The 22,537-nt window shown below is 38.2% G+C and overlaps 1 long non-coding RNA gene across 1 annotated transcript in view; it reads right to left on the reverse strand.

The window, feature by feature from the left end:
- Positions 1 to 22,537, reverse strand: part of LOC128312791 (uncharacterized) — a 243,971-nt gene that overhangs the window by 167,345 nt on the left and 54,089 nt on the right. The gene's annotated exons all lie outside the window — the stretch shown is intronic.

The raw sequence follows: 22,537 nt of genomic DNA on the forward strand, positions 1-22,537 counted from the left end.
CCAAGAGACAATGCTGGAAATGATCAGATATTTGCTGAATCTTGCTACAGAATTGCTATCATCATCCTTAATGTGACTTACGCTGCACACTGACTCAGCTTCTTGATTAATCACTGTTGATCTTTACCAATCCATTTTCACACAACCCTCTCATTTGAGGGACACCATCTAGAATACATGATGCTGCTGTTTGTTCATAAGAATCCTCAAGGTGCAAATATTATGCAGGTAATCAATCTAATCAGGCAAATCCATACTTTGTTTCTTCTCAATAACCACTCAAGTCATCTATACCATCATTGTTCTCTAAATCTCCACATGATTTGAGTCCATTTGAATGTTTAATTTTAAGGGGCGCCTGGGTGGCGCAGTCGGTTAAGCGTCCGACTTCAGCTCAGGTCACGATCTCGCCGTCCGTGAGTTTGAGCCCCGCGTCAGGCTCTGGGCTGATGGCTCAGAGCCTGGAGCCTGTTTCCGATTCTGTGTCTCCCTCTCTCTCTGCCCCTCCCCCGTTCATGCTCTGTCTCTCTCTGTCCCAAAAATAAATAAAAACGTTGAAAAAAAAATTTAAAAAAATAAATAAATGCTTAATTTTAATATAAATGTAAATTTTCTCAAATAATGTCCAACTTCAATCATTCCTGAACTTTGCTCTATAAAAACAGAAAGTAAAAGTACATTTAACAACTCAACCACACAAAATAAACCTCAAAATCCTTAACTATGGCCAAGTCTCTAAATTTCAAATAAGAGCCTTGTGTCAAAACCAAAGCTCTGCTACATTTTTCTGTTATTTTGGACAAGTTACTTGAGCTCCCTGGGTCTCAGATTATGTAGGGATAATGGCAAATATCCCATGCTTTGATTCTTTATCAGATTTCCCCAACTGACTGCTAAATTCCTTGAAAATAGAGTTTGTGGCATATTTTACTTGACTCTCAATTACCAATAAGGTATTCAGTAGGTACTCCATTTATATTGAATGAAAAGCTTTTGTTAGATAGATTAATCTTTATTGAATAAACAAACGCCACTGATAGAGTAAGGCAGGCAAACAGACGGGAAAGGAGGAAGAGAAGAATAATATATGTTAGGTGCTCCCAGCCGTGATATCTCCAAGGCCCTTTAGTATTTATTGGTCATACTTCCACCTGGAGCAGTAAACACTTTATCAGTCATAGAAGCCCCATGGTTCCATCTTTTCTCCAGCATAGTACTGGTTCTCAAAGCCAGCTACAGAGATTTCTGCCAGCTGTTTCTATTTCAGAAGTGATTTTCTAAAATCATGCTCCCTGTGAAAAGTTTGTCCCCCTTCCTCTAACCATATGTGTGTGTGTATGTGTATAATCATATATATATATAATTACATATATAATTATAATAACTCTATATATATGCATATATACGTATATACAAATGTGTGTGTATATATATATATATATATATATATATATATATATATATGTATGTATATATTTCTCTTAAGCTACTTACTGTGATATCTTAGGATCATTTAAAGTCTCAATTTTGCTTTTTGGAGAAAGGGATGGTCCAACCTGATGGCACAGACTCACTTCCTCCCACAGACACACCAGGTCTACAGCTCATCTGAAATGATTCTCTCTGAAAAGGACCTGAAAATTAGATGAACATGTCCTTCACAACAAACAGCAAAAGAGCCACATGAGGACAGGTGAGAGAGACAGCAATTTGGTTCTACCCAAAACCCCACCCCTGGCATAGGGACCACAATCAGGAGGGACTTCAGAAATCTAAGGATTCTTCCTGAGGATGGAGGGGTTCATGCCCCATATTAGGCACCCCAAACCTTGGGACCAGCAATGGAGAGACAGGCCCTCAGAATGTCTGGCTTTAGAGACCAGTGGGGACCAAGTCCAGGAGACCCAAAGGCTTCAGGGAGCGAAGGCACTTCTCATAAAGGGTTGCAGTTGGACTTTCTTGCTCCAGAGACCAGCAAGAAAGCAGTAGTTGGAAAGCAGGCAGACTACTCAGGAGGGTTATTCATTTGTTAATCTCAAAGTTGCTGCCAGAGGGGCAGGAACTTACTGGGACTCTCCCCAGGACAGAGGTCGGGCCGGAGCCATTTCTGCACTTTCCTTCTGCCTTAATGGCAACAGAGGCCATTCCTCAGCCATGTGCTCTCCCACAGCCCTATAGATGTGGCAGGCACACCCAGGCCACCCAGAGGACCCTCCTTGATTGCCTGGCTCTGGTGGCTGGACAGGCTTCCATTCCTGGGTCTCACGGGACTGTAACAATTGCAAAGATAGCTCTCGGCACTACACATAGAGCCGACTGAAACATATACCCAGTCTTTCTGTGACAAAGGCCTATTTACTTGTCCTGGAGCTTCAGCCTGAGGGGAAGACTTCAGATTTGCCATACATCAAGAGGCAAAAGAACAGCTCTCAGGAAAAGTAGGCAAGGGGATGCCATCTTTGTGCTCTCCCTGGGCATTACTACGGCTTTTCGGTAACTCCCACTGGTCTGAAGCCCTGATTTTTGCCGTTGTTGCCCGGGGGACATGTCCAGATCATCTGGTCTGGAGGCCAGCAGGGTTTGTGATTGCAATTCCAAAGGATCATAGGTATTTGTATACTTTAAAAGCTGCTTCCTGAGGGTCTGGCTCCAATCAGTCTGAAACTAGATGCTAAGATCCCTCCCTTTGGAACACTGACAGCTCTTGGCACATCCTTAACAATTTGGGCCCATCAATAACACATCAAGCTGCTTAGACAATCACAAAGGTTTGAGAAACAAACAAGAGCTAGGGCAAGGCTGGAAGACAAGGTTCATGTCCTACACAAGTCCACTCATTCAGGACTGAAATAGATAGTGGTTTCCCTTAATACATATGTTCCAAATGAAAGAACAAGGTCAAACCTCAGGCAAAAACCTTAATGAAATGAAAGTAAGTAATTTGTCTGATAGAGTTCAAATGATCATAAAAATTGCTCACTGGACTTGGGAAAAGAATGAGTGAATTCAGTGAGAACTTCGACAAAGAGATAGAAAAAATAATAAAGTACCAAACAGAAGTCACAGAGCTGAAGAATACAATAAATGAACTGAAAAATATACTGTATCAACATCAGACTAGATGAAGCAGAAGAAATGATCAATGGTGAAAACCTCCAAACTTTCCCTCTAAGATCAGCAACAAGACAAGGACACCCATTTTCAACACAGTATTAGAAGTCCTAGCCAGAGAAAGTAGGCAAGAAAAAGAAATAAAGGTTCAAATGGGATAGGAAGAAGTAAAACTTTCACTATGTGCAGATGACATTTTATATTGAGAAAATTGTAAAGAAAAATTCTGTAAACAGTAATATTTCAGGGCACAAAATAAACATACAAAATTCTGTTCCATTTCTATCCACTATCAGAAAGAGAATGAACTATCAGAAAGAGGATTTTTTTTCAAATCTCATTTACATTTGCCTCAGAAAGAATTAAATACCTAGAAATAACTAAAACTAAGTACATGAAAGATCTGTTCACTGAAAATCACTATAAAACATGAAAGAAATTGAAGAAGATACAAATAAATGTACAAATATTCCACGCTCATGGATTAGTAGAAAAAGTATTGTTAAAATGTCCATGTTACCCAAAGCAATCTACAGATTCAATGCAATCCCCATCAAAATCCCAATGGCATTTTTCACATAAATAGAACATCTAATCTTGAAACTTGTATGGAGCTGCAAAAGACTCTGAACAGTCAAAGCAATCTTGAGAAAGAACAGCCAGGCTGAAGCATCATGCTCCCTGATTTCAAGCTGTATTGCAAAACTATAGTAATCAAAACAGTGTGAAACTGGCATAAAAACAGACACAAAGATCAAAGGAATAGAAGAGAGAGCCCAGAAATAAACCCACATGTATATGGTCAATTAATTTACAACAAAGGAGCCAGTAATATACAATGGGGAAAGGACAGTCTCTTTAATAAATGGTGGTGAGAAAACTGGAGAGTCACATACAAATGAATGAAACTATTTCTTATTCTCTTACACCATACACAAAAATTAACTCAAAATGAGGGTAAACACTTGAATCCTGAAACCATAAAACTCCTAGAAGAAAACATAGGTGGTAAGTTCCTTGGCATGGATCTTGGCAATGATTTTTTATTTTTAGATCTCAATCCACAAAAAAAAATGAGTGAAAGCAAAAATAAACAAAGGGACTACATTAAGCCAAAAAATTCTGCACAGCAAAAGAAATCATCGACAAAATGAAAAGTCAGTTTACTGCATGGGAGAAAATATTTGCAAGTCATATATCCACTAAAGGGTTAATACCCCCAAAATATAAAGAACTTATACAACTCAGTAGCAAAACACAAACAATCCAATTAAAAATTGGTCAAAGGATCTGAATAGACATTTTTTCCCCAAAGAAAACATACAGATAGCCAACGATGCTTGATATCACTAACCATCAGGGAAATGTACGTCTAAACCACAAAGAGGTATCACCTTACATTGTTTAGAATGGCTATTATCGAAAAAGATAAGAAATAACAACGTTGCCAAGGATGTGGAGAAAAGGGTACCTTCATGCACTATTAGTGGAAATGTAAACTGGTGCAGCCACTATGGAAAACACTATGGAACTTACTCAAAAAATTAAAAACAGGACCACTATACGATCCAGCAATTATGTTTCTGGATATTTATCTGAAGAAAATAGTAACACTAGTTTGAAACGATATATGTACCTCATGTTCACTGCAACATTATTTATAATAGCCAAAATATGGACTCAATCTAAGTATTCATTGATGGATAAATTCATAAAGAAGAGGTGACATACATACATATATATATATATATATGATATAAAGTAAATATATGTAATATATAAATAAAGAAAATGTGTACACACATATACACGTAACGGAATACTACTTAGCCATAAAAAGGATAAAACATTGACGTTTGTAACAACATGAATGTAACACACAGCAGTATGATGATGGTCATTAATATTGTAGTGCATATTTGCAATCTTAAAAATGTTCATCCCAAGAAAAAAAATTTGGTACTTTGTATGGTGATGGATGGTAACTAGACTTACTGTCATGATTATTTCACAGTACATACAAATACTGTTTTTTTTTAATATTTCAAGTTTTTATTTAAATTCTAGTTAGCTAACATATTGTGTAGTATTAGTTTCAGGAGTGGAATTTAGTGATTCATCACTTATACACAACATCCACTGCTCATCACAACAAGCAGCCTCCTTAATACCCATCACCGTTTAACACATCCCGTGACCACCTCCCTTCCAGCAACGCTGTTTGTTTTTTATAGTTAAGAGTCTCTTTTACAGTTTGCCTCCTTCTCTTTATTCTTCTTTCCCCTAAGTTCATCTGTTTTGTTTCTTAAATTCCACATATGAGTGAAGGCATATGGTATTTTGTCTTTTCTGACTGACATTTCACTTAGGATAATATATGCTAGCTCCATCCACGTCATTGCAAATGGCAAGATTCCATACTTTCTGATGGCTGAGTAATATTCCCTTGTGTGAGTGTGTGTGTGTGTGTGTGTGTGTGTGTGTGTGTGTGTGTGTGTACCACATCTTTATCCACTCATCAGTTCATGGACACTTGGGCTCTTTCCATAATTTGGCTGCTATTGACAGTGCTGCTGTAAACACCAGGGTAGATATGCCCCTTTGAATCAGTCTTTTTTATCCTTTGGGTAAATGCCTACTAGTGCAATTGCTGAGTCATAAGGTAGTTCTACTGTTAACTTTTTGAGGAACCTTCATACTATTTTCCAGAGAGGCTGCACCAGTTTGAATTCCCACCAACAGTGTAAGAGGGTTCTCCTTTCTCCACATCCTTGCCAACACCTGCTGTATCCTGTGTTGTTCATTTGAGCCATTCTGACAGGTGTGAGGTGGTATCTCATTATACTTTATATTTGTATTTTCCTGATGATAAGTGACATTGAGCATCTTTTCATGTGTGTTAGCCATCTGGATGTCTTATTTGGAAAAATGTCTATTCATGTCTTCTGCCCATTTCTTCACTGGATTATTTGGTTTTGGGGGTGGTGAGTTTGATAAATTCTTTACAGATTTTGGATACTAATCCTTTACCAAATATTTCATTTCCAAATATCTTGTCCCATTCTATAGGTCGCCTTTTAGTTTTGTTGATTGTTTACTGTGCAGAAGCTTTTTATCTTGGTGAGGTCCCAACAGTTCATTTTTGCTTTTGTTTCCCTTGCCTCCAGAGATGTGTCTAGTAAGGAGTTGCTACAGCCAAGGTCAAAGAGGATGCTGCTGCCTGTGTTCTCCTCCAGGATTTTGATGGCTTCCTATCTCATGTTTAGTTCATTTTGAATTTTGTCCATTTTGAATTTATTTTTGTGTATGGTGTAAGAAAGTGGTCCAGTTTCATTCTTTTGAATGTTGCTGTCCAATTTTCCCAACACCATTTGTTGAAGAGATTTTTTCCCCCATTGGATATTCTTTACTGCTTTGTCAAAAATTAGTTGACCATATAGTTGTGGACCCATCTCTGGGTTTTCTGTTCTGTTTCATTGTTAATGTGTCTTTTTGTGCCAGTACCATACTGTCTTGATCACTACAGCTTTGTAATATAACTTGAAGTCAAAACTGTGAGGCCTCCAGCTTTGCTTTTCAAGATTGCTTTGTCTATCCAGGGTCTTTTGCGGCTCCATACAAATTTTAGGGTTGTTTGTTCTAGCTCTGTGAAAAATGCTGGTGGTATTTTGATGGGATTGCATTAAATGTGTAGACCTTTGGGTATTATAGACAGAACAATATTTGCTACTCCAACCCATGAGCATGGAATGTTCTTCCACTTTTTTTGTGTGTCTTCTTCAATTTATTTCATAGGCGTTTGTAGTTTTCCGAGTACAGATTTTTTACCTCTTTGGTTTGGTTTATTCCCAGTTATCTTCTAGTTTTTTGTGCAATTGTAAATGGGATCAATTCCTTGATTTCTCTTTCTGCTGCTTCATTATTGGTATATAGAAATGCAACAGATTTCTGTATGTTGCTTTTTTATCCTGTAACTTTACTGAATTCATGTTTCAGTTCTAGCAAATTTTTTGGTGGAGTCTTTCAGGTTTTCTACATAGAATATCATGTGGTCTGTGAATAGTGTAAATTTGACTTCTTCCTTGCTGATTTGGATGCCTTTTATTTCTGTGATCTGATTGCTGAGTCTAGGACATCCGGTACTATGTTCAATAATAATGGTGACAATCTTGTCTTGTTCCTGACCATAGACGAAAAGCTCTCAGTTTTTCCCCATTGATATGACATTAGATGTGTGCTTTACTTATACTGCCTTTAGGATGCTGAGGTATTTTCCCTCTATCCCTATGCTGTGGAGGACTTTTACCAAGTTTATATGCTATACTGTGTTAAACGATTTTTCTGCATCTACTGAGGGGATCATATGGTTCTTATCCTTTCTTTTACTAATGTGGTATATCATGTTGATTGATTTGTGAATACTGAACCTTGCAGCCAAGGAATAAATCTCACTTGATTGTGGTGAATGATTCTTTTAATGTATGTTGGATTCAATTTGCTAGATTCTGGTTGAGAATTTGCACATCCATGTTCATCAGGGATAGTGGCCTGTAATTCTCCTTTCTTAGTGGGGTTTTTGTCTGGTTTTGGAATCAAGGTGATGCTGGCCTCTTAGAATGAGTTTGGAAGTTTTCCTTCCATTTCTATTTTTTTGGAACACTTTGATAAGAATAGGTATCAACTCTTCTTTAAATGTTTGTAGAATTCTCCTGGGAACCATCTGGACCCAGACTTTTGTTTGTTGGGATATTTTTGACTCCTGGTATACAAATACTGAATCATTATGTTGTACGCCTGGAAGTAACATAATGTTGTATGTCAATTAATAAAAAAATAAAATAATAGTTCATGATTACATGACAGTTTTATTTACAAAACCTACCTTTAGTTTTCATTAATAATTAGTAAATATGATTAAATATGTTTTGACATCACATAGGTCTTCTGATTACATTTAAGTTCACAGTGAAGTTATTGAAAAACTGTATAACATTTCAAGGTGGTGTAAAGTCATTGGAAATCAGGACACAGAAATAAAATTCAGAATTTGCATTAAGAAAACAAAACAAAATTAAACAAATCAAAAACTAATCTCAACTTTAAGGTACCTTTGCAATTTTATACAGAATATAAAGCAAAAAAATAACATTAACAGAACTTTACATATTTTTACAGAATCAAGGCTAAATTAAATCTAGGAATAAGGAGACAATATTAACTTTTTGCATCGCTGATAAAAACCATCGGCTCAGCTTGAAATCCAATTCTTTTTGCAGACAGTCTCTGATAACAACAACAAAAAAGAGTCAGTAGAAAAGGTCATATCAGTGATGCTGCAAAGCACAGCAAATGCCAGTGCTTCCATGTAAGATACTAATATCATTCTGTCTGTCCAAAAATTCTCAAAAATGGCCTGCCTGCCATCTTTTAAGAAATCCCAGAACACCCATATCTTACATGACTGAGGTAACACAGCCACAATTACTCAATAGTATATGAGATCAAGATAGGAGAGAAAAATATTAGGGAAAGCATCTGCATGTATCAAAAACAAGCCAAATTCTTAAATTTTATTTTATTTATTTTAATTTTCTTAATGTTTATTCATTTTTGAGAGAGAGAGAGAGAGAGATAGAGAGAGAGCGAGCGTGAACGGGGGAAGGGCAGTGAGAGAGGGAGACACAGGATTCAAAGCAGGCTCCAGGCTCCGTCCGAGTTGTCAGCACAGTGCCCAATGCAGGGCTTGAACTCACGAACCATGAGACCATGACCTGAGTGGAAGTCGGATGCTTAACTGATTGAGCCACCCAGGCACCCCTTAAATTTTATTTTTTTAATTATATTTCCTAAATGGAGAGATTATTGTTATTTGGAACCATCTTTAATTATCTTTTTACTGGTTTCTAGTCTGCTCTAATTCCACACTTCTCTCTTGCCTCCTGTTCTTTAGAAATTATTTAAAGCTTGTTTCTATGGCTCTTGTCTCCTCAGTTCTCTTATAGATATCTTGCCAAATTCTTTCTCTTTTGTTTTTCTATCTACTTTTATTGTCCTACCGTAATCTGACTCCTAGGCCCCAACTACTTAATACTGATTTCTTCAGTACTCATGGGATTGAACTGGGGCAAAAATGGGTCAACAGTGTCAAAGGAAAAATTTCTCTGGACAAGGTTAAACAGTCAAAGAGGACTTTACTCAAAGCTATTGCAATAGGACAGAGAGACCAGACCTAAGAACTCAGCTGCTGAAACAAAGGGCAGTGGGGGGGGGGGCGCGGGGGGGGGGGGGGAGGAACAGCGAATGAACAGCAAAGCACTGGAGGACTTTAGGAGTGAGGTTGATCAATGGGATGTGTTAACTCATCTCCTGATTTGGCAGATATTTTCAACTGTGATCAGACCATCTGTGTTTGCTAATTGGTGCCCACCCAACTTAGCTGCTACCCTCCTGCAGAGACTGTGGGAGAGGGATAATTTATTTGATGATTGCATTTCAAAGGGGTGGCTCTCAAGTATCTGGGAAAGACATTCTTGTTTTGTAAAATTGATAAAGAGACTTTTAAAAAGATTTACCAACAGCTCAAAAGGGCAGAGAAAAAACTTACAAATGCAAGTTTTCTAAAGTAAATACTTAAGGAAAGGGAGTCAGGGTCTAAAACAAAGAAGCCTGCCTACAGTGTGGTCCAATGTAGGGAAATGTTAAGGCATCTCCATAAACAGAAGCAGGGTTTCCCATTCTTTTCCAAGGTTCTTTGTTTATTTCTTTTGTTTTAGCTCCCAATTACTCTATATTCTATATCCTTTAGTGATTAGTAAAGGTCACATGTGAAAAAAAAAAATCACACTGTTTAATGATAAAATACATTTTGGAAATACAGTATTAAAGACAAGTTAAACACATTTCTTTTTTGGAGGGGCCCTCAAAGTCTTTTGTATGTGGATGTGCAACATGAATCTGATAGAGAGGATTATACTGAGCAGTGTTTACAGGGAATTTTTCTTTTTAATAGAAACATCTTCAGGTTTAGTTTTCTACAGAGTCAATTATGAGAGCAGTCACTCTAGGATACTGTCTTCTTAAAAAGTTTTGGTAAGTTGCATCATTTCTCTGTCAGGATGGGAAGTAAGAAATGGTGATGAAATGAAGCCAAATTCTTAAATGTGCTTTTTAAACATTTTCATGCGCTAAATAATTATTTGATTAAATCATGTCTGTCTCCATTCGTCATGTTTTACACTAATTCTTCTATATAAGACATGAAATGCTAAAACTGAAAGTGTATAAACAAAAAAATCTATTTTTTCTTTTTTCTTTCTTTTTTTTTTTTTTTTTGCTTTTCAAAAGGCATTAATCAACAATTTTACCTGATCTACGTTTACAAGATGAAAAAGAGATTTGTAATTTATCCTATGGTTCTCTAGACATAGATCTCAACTGGATCAATTGAATCAAAATCAACTTCTATTTCAAAAGAATATTAACCAGACAGAAAATGGATTATGCAATGTTAACTCTACTAAATGGTCTAGATAATGCCCTTTGGCTTCGCCACTCTACTGCAATATGGCTACCTTGGAGCTACTTGGTTTTGAAGAGGAGAGTTCTATTTACCCTCCAGACCATTGTCTTGGGGGAGCACTGAACTTAGCATATGAAAAAGTATGCACAGAAAATCTGCAAAAATGGTTCCCTCTCTCCAACAGGAGAAACTAAGTTGAACAGTTGAAATTGGCAAGAGGAATGCGAGAGCAGCAGGCAGCCCAGTGAGGGAAAACTCTCTGTCACCAGGGCCTGAGAGTCCCTTCCCCCTTCTAGAAAGAACTGCAACCCAGCTTGAAAAAAGCCTTTCTTCCCAACAGGCAGAACCAGCAGGGACTGATGGGATTTCCAGATACCAGATTTTCAAAAAAAGTCAACATAACATTACAAAGGCTCTCAAAATCACTGAAATCAACAGTTCACAAAAATAGAACAGCATCTGCTGGTATATAATCATATCAATTGACGTAAAGAAAGCACTTGACAGAATCCAATATTCATTAATGGTACATGAAACAAAATCCAACCGTATTCATGGCATGAACTCTCAACAAGTCAGGAATAGCAGGGAACTGTCTCCACTTGACAAAATAGCATCTACAAGAAAACGTGTCATTAACATCATATTTAATGATGGAGACTGAATGATGCTTTCCCCCCAAGATCAAGAACCAGGCAAGGATGTCCACTCTCATCAGTCTTCTTCCAGTAGACTACTGAATCTCTAGCCACTTCAATGACGCAAGAAAAGAGAAATAAAAGGTATAAAGGTGGAACAGGAAGAAATAAAATGGTCCTATTCTCAGATTACATGATTGTTTACATAAACAATCTTAAGGAACCTACAAAAAAAGTTCTACAAAAGTGAATTCAGCATAACCACAGAACACAAGGTCACAAAGACCAATCACAATTCTGTATGCTAACAAACACAAGAAACTGAAACTCAACACTCAATATGATTTACAATTGATCCAGGTGGGGGGAAGATAGACAGACAGATAGATAGATGATAGATGTACATTTTAAAAGATATAGACAGGATCTGTATGTTAAACATTATCAAATGTCAATGAAAGAAATCAATGAAGACCTAAAGAAATTAAGAGAAATACCATATCCCTGGATTGGAAGATTCGACATAATATAGATATTTATTCTTCCCAAATCTACTTTCAGGCTAAAGGTTAAATGTAAATTATAGCAATATCTCAGTCAAGGTTTTTGTAGACACATTCAGCATTATTATAAAACTTATATGGCAATATACAGGCCTAAAATGCTCCCAAACAACTAGAAAAAGAAGAATAAAGTAGAAGGTTACATTCTACTACATATTAAGGCTTACTATATGGCTACCATAATCAAGACAATGTGGTATTTGTGGACACATAGATAAATGGAACAGAAGAGAAGACACAGAAATGAAACTATATAAATATACTGAACTGATTTTTGACAGGGAAGCAAAACCGATTTGATGAAAGGATGACAGCATTTTCAACAAATAATACTGGAACAATTGGCCAAAAAAAAAAAATGAACCTCATTCTACACCCCATGCTTTGTATCAAACAACCACAGAGTGGCTCACATTATAAATGTGAAAACAAAGTACACATTTTAGGAAAAATAGGAGAAATCTGAGGAATGTGGTTTATGCAATAGATTTTTATCCTTTATACCAAAAATATAATCCATAAAAGGAAAAAAGAATGCAAAGACTAGATCTCATAAAACTTGTTTTATTATAATCTCCATTTTTTGTTTTTTTAATTATACTTTTTGAATTTACATCCAAGTTAGCATCTAGTGCAACAATGATTTCAGGAGTAAATTCCTTAATGCCCCTTACCCATTTAGCCCATCCCCCCTCCCTCAACCCCTCCAGCAACCCTAGGTCTGTTCTCCATATTTAAGAGTCTCTTATGTTTTGTCCCCCTCCCTGTTTTTATATTATTTTTGCCTCCCTTCCCTTATGTTCATCTGTTCTGTGTCTCAAAGTCCTCATATGAGTGAAGTCATATGATATTTGTCTTTTTCTGACTAATTTCGCTTAGTATAATGCCCTCTAGTTCCATCCACGGAGTTGCAAATGGCAAGATTTCATTCCTTTTGACTGCCGAAAAAAATGTTTTTTAATTGCTCTGTGAAAGTCCACACAAAGAGGATTAAAAGAAAAGCCACTGAATGGTTATAAATGGGCCAAGTGTGGGATCCTTATGGTGATGAAACTGTTTGATATATATTTTTTAATGTTTATTCTTGAGACAGAGACAGAACTCGAGCTGGGGAGGGGCAGAGGTGGGGCGGGGGACGCACAATCGGAAGCAGGCTCCAGGCTCTGAGCTGTCAGCACAGAGCCCCACACAGGGCTCGAACTCACGAGCCATGAGATCATGACCTGAGTTGAAGTCGGTCACTTAACCAACCGAGCCACCCAGACACCCCCAAAACTGTTCAGTATCTTAACTCTGATGGTGGATACACAAACCCACAAATGTGATAAAATTGCATAGGAGGAAGTGCATGCATACATATACACCAGTATAAGTAATACCGGAGAAATAGGAGTAAGGTTGTTACATTGTATTAAGTGTATGAATTGACACAATGTTGTATCAGTGTCAGTATCTCAGTCCTGATCAAAAAATGGCATATAGTTGCAATGATCAGCAGGTAGCAGAGTCCAGATACAACCCAGGCATCCCAGCTCCAAGTCCTGCTCTTAAAGTAGCACACATACTACCCCTTACTGCAGGGGGTGTGGGGATGGGGACTTCATCTGGAAATCAGGACACAGCTTGCATGTCTATTCTGGTCACTAAGTATCTGAATGAGTTGTGCAAACTGTTATTTCTTCTCTAGGTGACATTTTTCACATGAAGTTAGGAGTACAGTTTCTACTGTGAGGTAGACCTGAGTTTAAATTCTCTCCTGGTACCTGTGGGCAAATCGCTTAACTTTTCTGAGAGTCTTCACCTGCCAAGCTGATCCTCCTTCACAAATGTTAGATGTACCAGGTGAGACCACACTTGAAAAGCGTTTTGTTAATCACCCGGAAAAGAGGAAATATGCAATGCAGTCTGATCTTCACTTACCCCAAGCATAATAAAGAAGTTAGAAGTGAAAAATTTATCCATGACAGTTTATGATATAAATTTAGATTTTTAAAGTCATATATTTAAATCATTTCCAAAGTCTCCACCATTGAGAAGATTTTATGAAATTTGTATGATTGTGATTTGTTAGTTAATATGTCAGTGGGAGTCACTAATTATGTTATCTTATAGTAAATTTATTTTATTTAAAAAATGTATGTGAGTCTAATATGAAAGAGACATTTTAAAACAAAGCAAATGAACCTATCAATCCTAGAGAACTCTCTATTCCAGTAAAAGCAAAGTCTGCAATACAAATTCTGTCCAGAGAAGTGAGCCCAGTAAAATTTTCTGTGTTGATAAAAATGTTTTATATCTGCTATCCTGCCAATACCACGGTGTCTAACCGCAGGCAGCTATTGAACACTTGAAATGTGGTTAAGGCAACAGGGCAACTGATTTTTAATTTTATGTAAGTAATTTACATTAGTAGCCACGTGTGGCCAGTATCTTCTATTGAACAGCACAGGGTGGGGGCAATTTTACAGTAAGTAAGTAACCTTAAACTTGATGAGGCAAAGCAGGAGCCAGATACAAAAGCAGATTAATGAAGTCTTTTTTTCAAATTTTTTTTTCTGCTTGCATACATGCTAAAATAATTTCTGAAAAAATATGTATACTCCCTCATACTTTTAGGTGAAATCATTAAAATCTTTTATCTTGGGTCAAAGTACTTGCAAAGGATATTTTGAGTACAATGAGTCAAATGGAAGTTAAGTATTAAAATAACTTGATAGCCATAAACATCCATTGATAGCAATCAATAAATAAGCTCCTTTTAACAGTGTAGAATATTGCAGTATTCTTTTTTTTCTCCTAAAACATTTATTGAAGTTCTCTCTCCGAATTTCTTTATAATGAATATTTTTTTTTGCTTTAAGTATTTCATCAATCAATACCCATAGTTCTCTGCAACAAAATTACGTTTATTTTTGTTGGTCATGTTGCTAATAATATAAAATTAAATTAAAAGAACACTTGATTTTATTTTTCATTATCATTATCAGAAATACTTTTAGCACAAAAATACTTTTCACAACCATATATACCTTATGATATAAAATAGATCTGATATGAATTACAAAACATAATTGTGTTATTATTCATGATTTAAAATATCTTATTCTCAGAATAAGACATATGCCAGTTTCAGTTCTGTTTCTATTTCTTATTTTTATGCTTCAAAGTATTGAGATATTTTGTACACAAGAATAAATGTATGGAAGCAGAAGAAGCTTTGTTCTAGCAACATCCAAATGTTTGAACTCCTACCAAGTTACATGTCACAAGTCACTGTGCTCTCTCATCATATTTTAAATCTCTCAGGTGACAACTCGAGCCAAACCTTCTCTTACTTTGTTCACAGGGAAGAATGGAAACCTACCTGTCTTGCTAAATGATCAGTTACTATTAGAGTCATAACCGTGCCTACATTAACACTAACATTATTACTAATTGATGTCCCTTTTAATGAATTTAAGATTTCGCATTTATGTTCAGATTAGGAAAATGCAGACATATCACATGATGGGCCAAAGGAAGAAGCTTCTGCATAGCAAAAGACATAATCAACAAAATGAAAAGCAACCGACGGAAAGACGGAAAATATTTGCAAATCATATATCTGATTGGGTACTAATACTCCAAACATGTAAAACCAATACTCCAAAAATACAATTCAACAGCAAAACTCAAACCATCCAATTAAAAAATGGGCAGAGGAGGGTCACCTGGCAGCTCAACTGCTTGGGCATCTGGTTCTTGATCTCAGCTCAGGTCTTGATCTCAGGGCTGTGAGTTGGGGCCCTGGCCCCGCGTTGGGCCCCATGTTGGGCTCACGCTGGGTGTGAAGCTTATGTTAAAAAAAAATGGGCAGGAGAAGCAAATAAACATTTTTCCATAGAAAACATGCAAATAGCCAACAAGTACATGCAAAGATGCTCAACATCATTAATGATCAGGGAAATTCAAATAGAAGAACACAATGAAGTATCAGCTCACACCTGTTAGAATGATTATCATCAAAAAGACAATAGACAGCAAATTTTGGCAAGGATATGGAGAAAAGCAAATCCTTACACACTGTTAGTGGAAATGTAAATTGGTGTAGCCACTATGGAAAACAATATGGAGGTCCCTCAAAAATTAAAACTAGAACTACCATATGATCCAGCAATCCCACTTCTGGTTGTATATCGCCAGGAAATGAAATAAGTCTTGAAGGGGTGCCTGCACTCCTGTCTCCACTGCAGCATTATTTACAATAGTCAAGGTACAGAAACAACTTAAGTGCTAATCAAGAGATGAACGTGTGTGTGTGTGTGTGTGAACACTACAGAATATTATTTTGCCATAAAAAGAAAAAAAAAATATTCCTGCCATTTGCAACAACATGGATGGACCGTGAGGGCATAATGCTGTGAAATAAGTCAGACAGAGAAGGACAAAGGCAAATACCATATGATCTCACTTATATGTGGAATCTAAAAAAACCCAAAAAACCCAAAAACAAAAAACCACCAAAAACAAACTCATAGATATATAAAACAGATTGGTGGTTGCCAGAGGTGGGAGGTGGGAAATGGGCCAAATAGGTAAAGGTGGTCAAAATGTATAAATTACTAGTTATAAAATAAGTAAGTCCTGGGGTGTAATGTACAGCATGGTGACTATATAGTTAATGATACTGTATTGCATATTTGAAATTTGCTACGAGAGTAGGTCTTAAAAGTTCTCATCACAAGAAAAAAATTTTTGTGATTATGTATGGTGATAGATGTTAACTAGACTTGCAGTGATTAATTCACAATGTATACAAATAACAAATCGTTATGTTGTACGCATGGAACTAATACGCTATGTGTCAATGATATCTTAAAAGAATCATCTGGCCAGTAGGCTGCAGGACCAAGCTGACAGCAGGGTCTGTGCTCAATGGACTATACCTCAACCATCCCAATATGCTGGGGAGTTTTCTGCACCCCAGGGCAATGTACCAGAGTAAGGGCTTGGGTAGATGAGAGCCCGACAGGTTCTTTTGTGAAATTTAAGGACAACTGTGAAAGGAACAGTGGGGAAGGGAGGACTCCCCCAAGAGCCCTTGAAGGTAGGTCAATACAAGGAAAGAGAAAATTTGGAAGCTCTTGCAATCAACTGCCTTGAAACTACCCATGGCATCCCTTGCCATCTTACCCACGCGTCTTCTCCAGTTGGGAGCCTTTGTATAATTACCTGCGATTTCTGGAGCCACGGGCCGTCTGGTGTGGTTGGAGCATGATATGTGGAAGAGAAAGAACCCGAGGCCAGATTACGACAGCATCATACACATGATCACGGAAGTGGCCGATACCAAACGTACTGACACATTCACTCATCCAGCTATACAGGCATGTATGCGTTCAGTGGGTTTTGAGTTCAAATGTGAGCCAGGCACCCGGCCAAGCCAGCAGTCCTCAATCTTGGAAGGGAATCAGAATCACAAGTGGAGATTTACAAGATCAGATGAATGAATCCGCTTCTCCTAGATCTTATTTATATATTTTCAATTTTCAAAGGGACACTTTGACCTGAAGACAGGGGGACTAGCGCTGTGTAAAAAAAAACGCAAAAGGAAGACAGTTAAGAGCCAACCCCGGCCAAGAGGGCGCCAGTGAGCTAGAAGCAGAACCAGGGACCTCACCATGGGCAAGAAACCCAGCAGGAACCGGGCGGCGTTCCACAAGCACACGGGGCCACCCACTCACGTTCTGTGCACCAGGCCAAGACGGACGTTTTCCTGCCTCATCCTGTTTTCCCTCCAGCCTCCTCAGGACCTCGCATGTGACACAGGGGCACTGGGGCCCGCACAGATAGGCCTTATTTAATGAAAAGCTGTAAATACGCACTTTCATAATGCCGAGGGCATCTCTGTACACTTCAGTTGAATCTCAGCAAGATTACTCCTGCCCCAAATTGCTTTAGATGTGGTTACATTTATTGTGGATTATCATATTCTAAATTACTTTTCCTATTGTATCTTCTTTTGTCCTTAATCATCAGGCGCCTCAACCCGGTCAGCAGCAATTTCAAGGAAGATTCTCCATTTCGCATGTGGGTATAAAATTGAGATTCTCTTAGGGTCTGATCTTCAGAAGCTGCACTGATTCGTTTTCATCAGTCTCTCATTCAATATACTCCCCTTGTGCCCCTGAGCTGGATGACACACAAGCTGGGACTTGGGGCATAAAAAGAATGCTGACAAGTATCCCCTGGTAGGTGGAAAGCCCTACAGAGCATATGGTCTTAACCCCTCCTGCTCCAAGAAACCTGAGGTTTAAAAGCTGCGGTGACCTCACCAAAGCTACATAGCTCGATGGCTCAATAGGGATGTAAGTATTCCACGTGTCTCTTCATGTGTTATCTCTTCTCTTCACCACATACTGATGGAAGGGGCTATGCATGCCTGTTCATGAGGAAGAAGTCACCTGAGGACAGAGCTCCATCAATTTGCCCACGTCTACTGGTACTCGGTGTGACCAGATTTCTGCCTCCAAATGATCTATCCCTTGGAACAGGTGCAGGGCCCAGTTTTCATTACTTGCTTCAAATGAAAATCCTGTGACAGTCACACCCTCACCTTCATCCATAAGCTTTTCTCCCATTAGGTATTACCTCCGCCTGTATAGTAGAAAATTTCCTATCTCATGAACCACGTGCTGCCACGTCCCCTGCTTTCATATATATTGTTCCACTTGCCCAGAGTTCCATACTTGCTTCATTACCACATGGGGAAGATCACTATTCCTTCAAACACTCTCCAACAATCTTCACTTCTCTGAGTAACCTCTGAGAGGGTCAGGCTCTACTCTTGTGGGGTGTACCCCTTTAGTATTGGGCAACATCCTTCTGTCCCCCACACACTACTTCAGCTTTCTGTTATTCTTTCTTTTTTTTTTTTCTGGGGCTAGTCAAAGAAGAGAAGTTCTCAATTCCCTCCACTTCTTTATTAGTTAGTAAGCTAAATGTCATAAATAAAGCCCCCATAAGTTTTGCCTGTAAAATACACAAATATATAATAGAAGCAGTAGAACTTTATTTTAGCTCATGTAAAAATATCACGTGGGTGAACAACGGGTCATTACGATAGAGGTACTCCTGATTGACGGGGCTCTGCCCTCTTCACCACATGAGTTTTGAAGTCATCCTGAAGGTTGTGTCCATTAAAGTTCAGCTGCTAGAGTTAAAAGAACAGAGAGCATGCATAAGGGTTCTAGAAATAGACCCCATCACCACTGTTCAGCTTCAGTGGCTTAGAATTGGTCTTGAAACCACCTCTGAATGCAGGGGAGGCTGAGCGATGTAGTCTAGCTTTGTGTACAGAAGAAACAGGTTTTTGTCAAGAGTGTCAATCTCTGTTACAGTACAGACTTTGGTTCACCAAACCTTCCTAAACAAAGAGCACTGAAGCATCTGCCCGTAAAGAAAGTGGCCCACCATCCATCCCGGTTACCATATCCAACTAAATGTTCAGGGCTTCTGTGCGAAGAACAGTCCCTTCTGTTCGGTCTAGATGTGGTTTATTGTGCTGTAGAAAACTAGCAACTACCAAAGTAAGCGATCTTCACTCTCCAGGCATGCATGCACGTGTGCATGCACACACACACACACACACACAATCAGAATAAGAACAGGATAAGCTCATTTCTGTAAAACACCTATTAAGAAAATTTATATACAATAGACAAAAGTAAACTTATTAACTTCTTCTGTTTAGTAGAAGGTGTTCCTCAATTTTCATATGAATGAGTTAAATTTGTGGAGTCCAAAATGATAAGGTACAACTGTCTTTTCCTTCCCATATGGTAATTGTCTTCCTACAGCCAATGCACAAGGTTTTTTTTAAAAAAAAGTGTTTTTACTTAGACACAGAATAAGAGCTCTTGGCTGATCCCTGTGTACCAGCTCTTTCCTGTCTCTGTAATTATCCTCCGCCATCTCTGCTGGCTCATTCAGTTCACTAAACTTAAATGTCACCTTCTCTGGGCACCCTATCCAAGGTCACCAGACATTATCTGTGGAACACAGCACCAAATTTACTTTCAAAGAATGCATCAGCATCTAAAATGAACATGTATTCACGACCTATCTCCCTCCAGCTGACACCAACTCCATGGCAAGTAGGATTCTTAGTCGTTGCTTTTATATCTATCACGTTGAATACTATCAGATACATATTTGTCACTCGATAAATATTTTTAATGAATCAATTAAGTAATTCCTTCTCTATCTGTGACTCAGCAGGTTCATTGTGGCTTTGTTCACATGCACATTCAACCTAGCTGTCAACACACTATAAAGTCTAAAAGGTGAGTTTTCAGAATCAGTACAGAGGACTGGTTAAAATGCATTTTACTGTCAGTTACTCTTGAGTTCCATTGTCAGCTGTCACTTACCATGAATGGCCAAAGGATAATTATCCCACCTTCTAATCTTCATTTTTCTTATTTGTAAAATAGGAATAATTAAAACATGTATTACTTACAGTGGGTTGGTCCATGGGGTAAATATTATATAGTACACACAAAGTATTAGTTATTCAAAAAACACTGGCTATGATACTATTTATGTTTTTAATCTCAGTATATCTTCATCCCCAGACCTTCTTATACTGAAAATATGGTTGATTAAATGTGAAAAAAAACCAGAGTAGCCAATCAAGGCAGGGGCCAGTCACTGAGATGTCAGGAACTCAGTGTCCATCTGTCCTTCGTGCCGCTGGCCAGTGGCTGTGCGTGAGGACACTGCATTTTTAATGAGTGTGGGGTGCTTTCCTCCCCAGAAAGCAGCCTGGTGCTCCTCTAACTCTGGGTACCGTAGATATCTCTAGACTATAAATAGAGGTTCTGTCTCATTAACTACGGGTTTAATAATCACTCCCTATTGAAGTAATAGATGACTAATTGTGCTAATAACTTTAAATTGGACGTGTGCCTATGAACGTCAGTAGTTTACTCTTGGCATGGCTTTAAGTCCCAATTTAGCTACTGGGGAGGAGAAAAGTAGCTGGTTTTGTGTTTGTTTGTATATTTTCCATCTTTTTAATTTGGTAGTGGCCAGGAGCCTGCTGTATCCAGCTCTGAACCTTGGCTCATCCACTTTACTATTAACACTATCACCTCAGGCTAGATACAGCGCCTCTTTGAGACTCAGTTTCACTGTCTCTCTAACAGAACTAAATACTAATAATAGCAGATCTTTATTTTGTGTGTGTGTGCTTTCTACTTGCTTAGGTGCTATCCTAAACCCTTTACTCATTTAAGTCATATAATAATCCTATCAGATAGGTTAATATCATCCCCCATTTTGCAGATGAGGAAACCGAATTACAGAAAGAACTGGTAAACTGTCTATGACTGAACAGCTAGTAAAAGGTAATACCAGCACTCAAAGCCAGGCTATCTGGCTCTGACATCTGTGTCTTGATCACTATGGTATACTGTCCATGAAATGAAGCATCCACTGAAAGGGGACGTGAATTCTTGAACCTCTGATTAAAGTTTTTCTATTCTACCAACTTAACTAACTTTCTTGCAATGTAATTACAGGGCTTTAAATGTGAAGGCATATACTAAAAAGATTAGAGTAGTGCCTTGTTCACTATAGACCCTAAACAAATTTTTGTTTCCTTTCTCTCTATTTGCCTTGTGAATGAAGCGATTGACTGTAACACCAGAGGTCCCTATGAGAAGCCCAACATCTCAGCTCAGATATGATCATGAAATCAGACAGCTCCTTAGACACATCAAAGAAAATCACTAGGGCACTCATGTATTATACACTTACACAAAGATACCTTCCTTTTCAGAAGTCTCTCCTACCTTGCTACTGGAGGGGAGGGTGGATGGAGAACTTATTTAACTTGGCATTATCATGCCATGGAGATCAGGTTTGTGCGACATCAAAGTTTAGCCCTGTACACTGTATTGTCTGGAGGCTCTCATTTGAATAGACTTTGTCAACATCTCTTGCTTCGCTTGAACTAGGGGTGTCTAATGCAAGGGGCATGGGATCACCAGATCTATGACACATCATACAGGCATCTGCTGCCCAAATTATACTTGGTGCCTTTGATATATGGCTCCCTCTTCCTCTGACATCTATTGGTCAGTCCTGTCATCAATACACCAGGAGAAAACTCCCAGTACATGCACGTGATTTTGCTATTACATTCACTTCTGGGACCCTGTCTCAAATCTATAGCAATCTCTGGGTTTCCATTTCTTCTTCCCCATCACAAAATCAAGATGTACACAATACCCTAAAATTTAAGGACTACAGAGAAAGCATGAACTAAGAAATGAGGTGAAAGGATTTGGTTTTGTCATGGGGCAATTTCCTAGAAACAGGGTAATACCAAATATCTTGGAAGTTAGTTATCAGTGTGAGGTCCCCAGTGAGAGAGACCTCAGCTGGAAGGTGCTGGTTTACATGAAGAAGGCATGAACCAAGTGATTTTCATACCACGTCTGCTGAAATTTATTATGATGGGGCTATTCGGGTCCTAAGGATTCCTGCGTGGGATTTATAAAAACTGCTGAATGTAACCCAAAATCGGACTCAACATTTTTTCCTCCTCAAACATCATTTACCCTACCTCTACCTAGCCTCTTTTTATGGACAACTGGAAGTCATACATACTACAATCTTCACCAACCTCTTTGGATCCTACTCTTTAAAACTTAAAAATC

Source organism: Acinonyx jubatus, chromosome F2 (genome assembly GCF_027475565.1).
Source record: "Acinonyx jubatus isolate Ajub_Pintada_27869175 chromosome F2, VMU_Ajub_asm_v1.0, whole genome shotgun sequence".
Taxonomy (NCBI): domain Eukaryota; kingdom Metazoa; phylum Chordata; class Mammalia; order Carnivora; family Felidae; genus Acinonyx; species Acinonyx jubatus.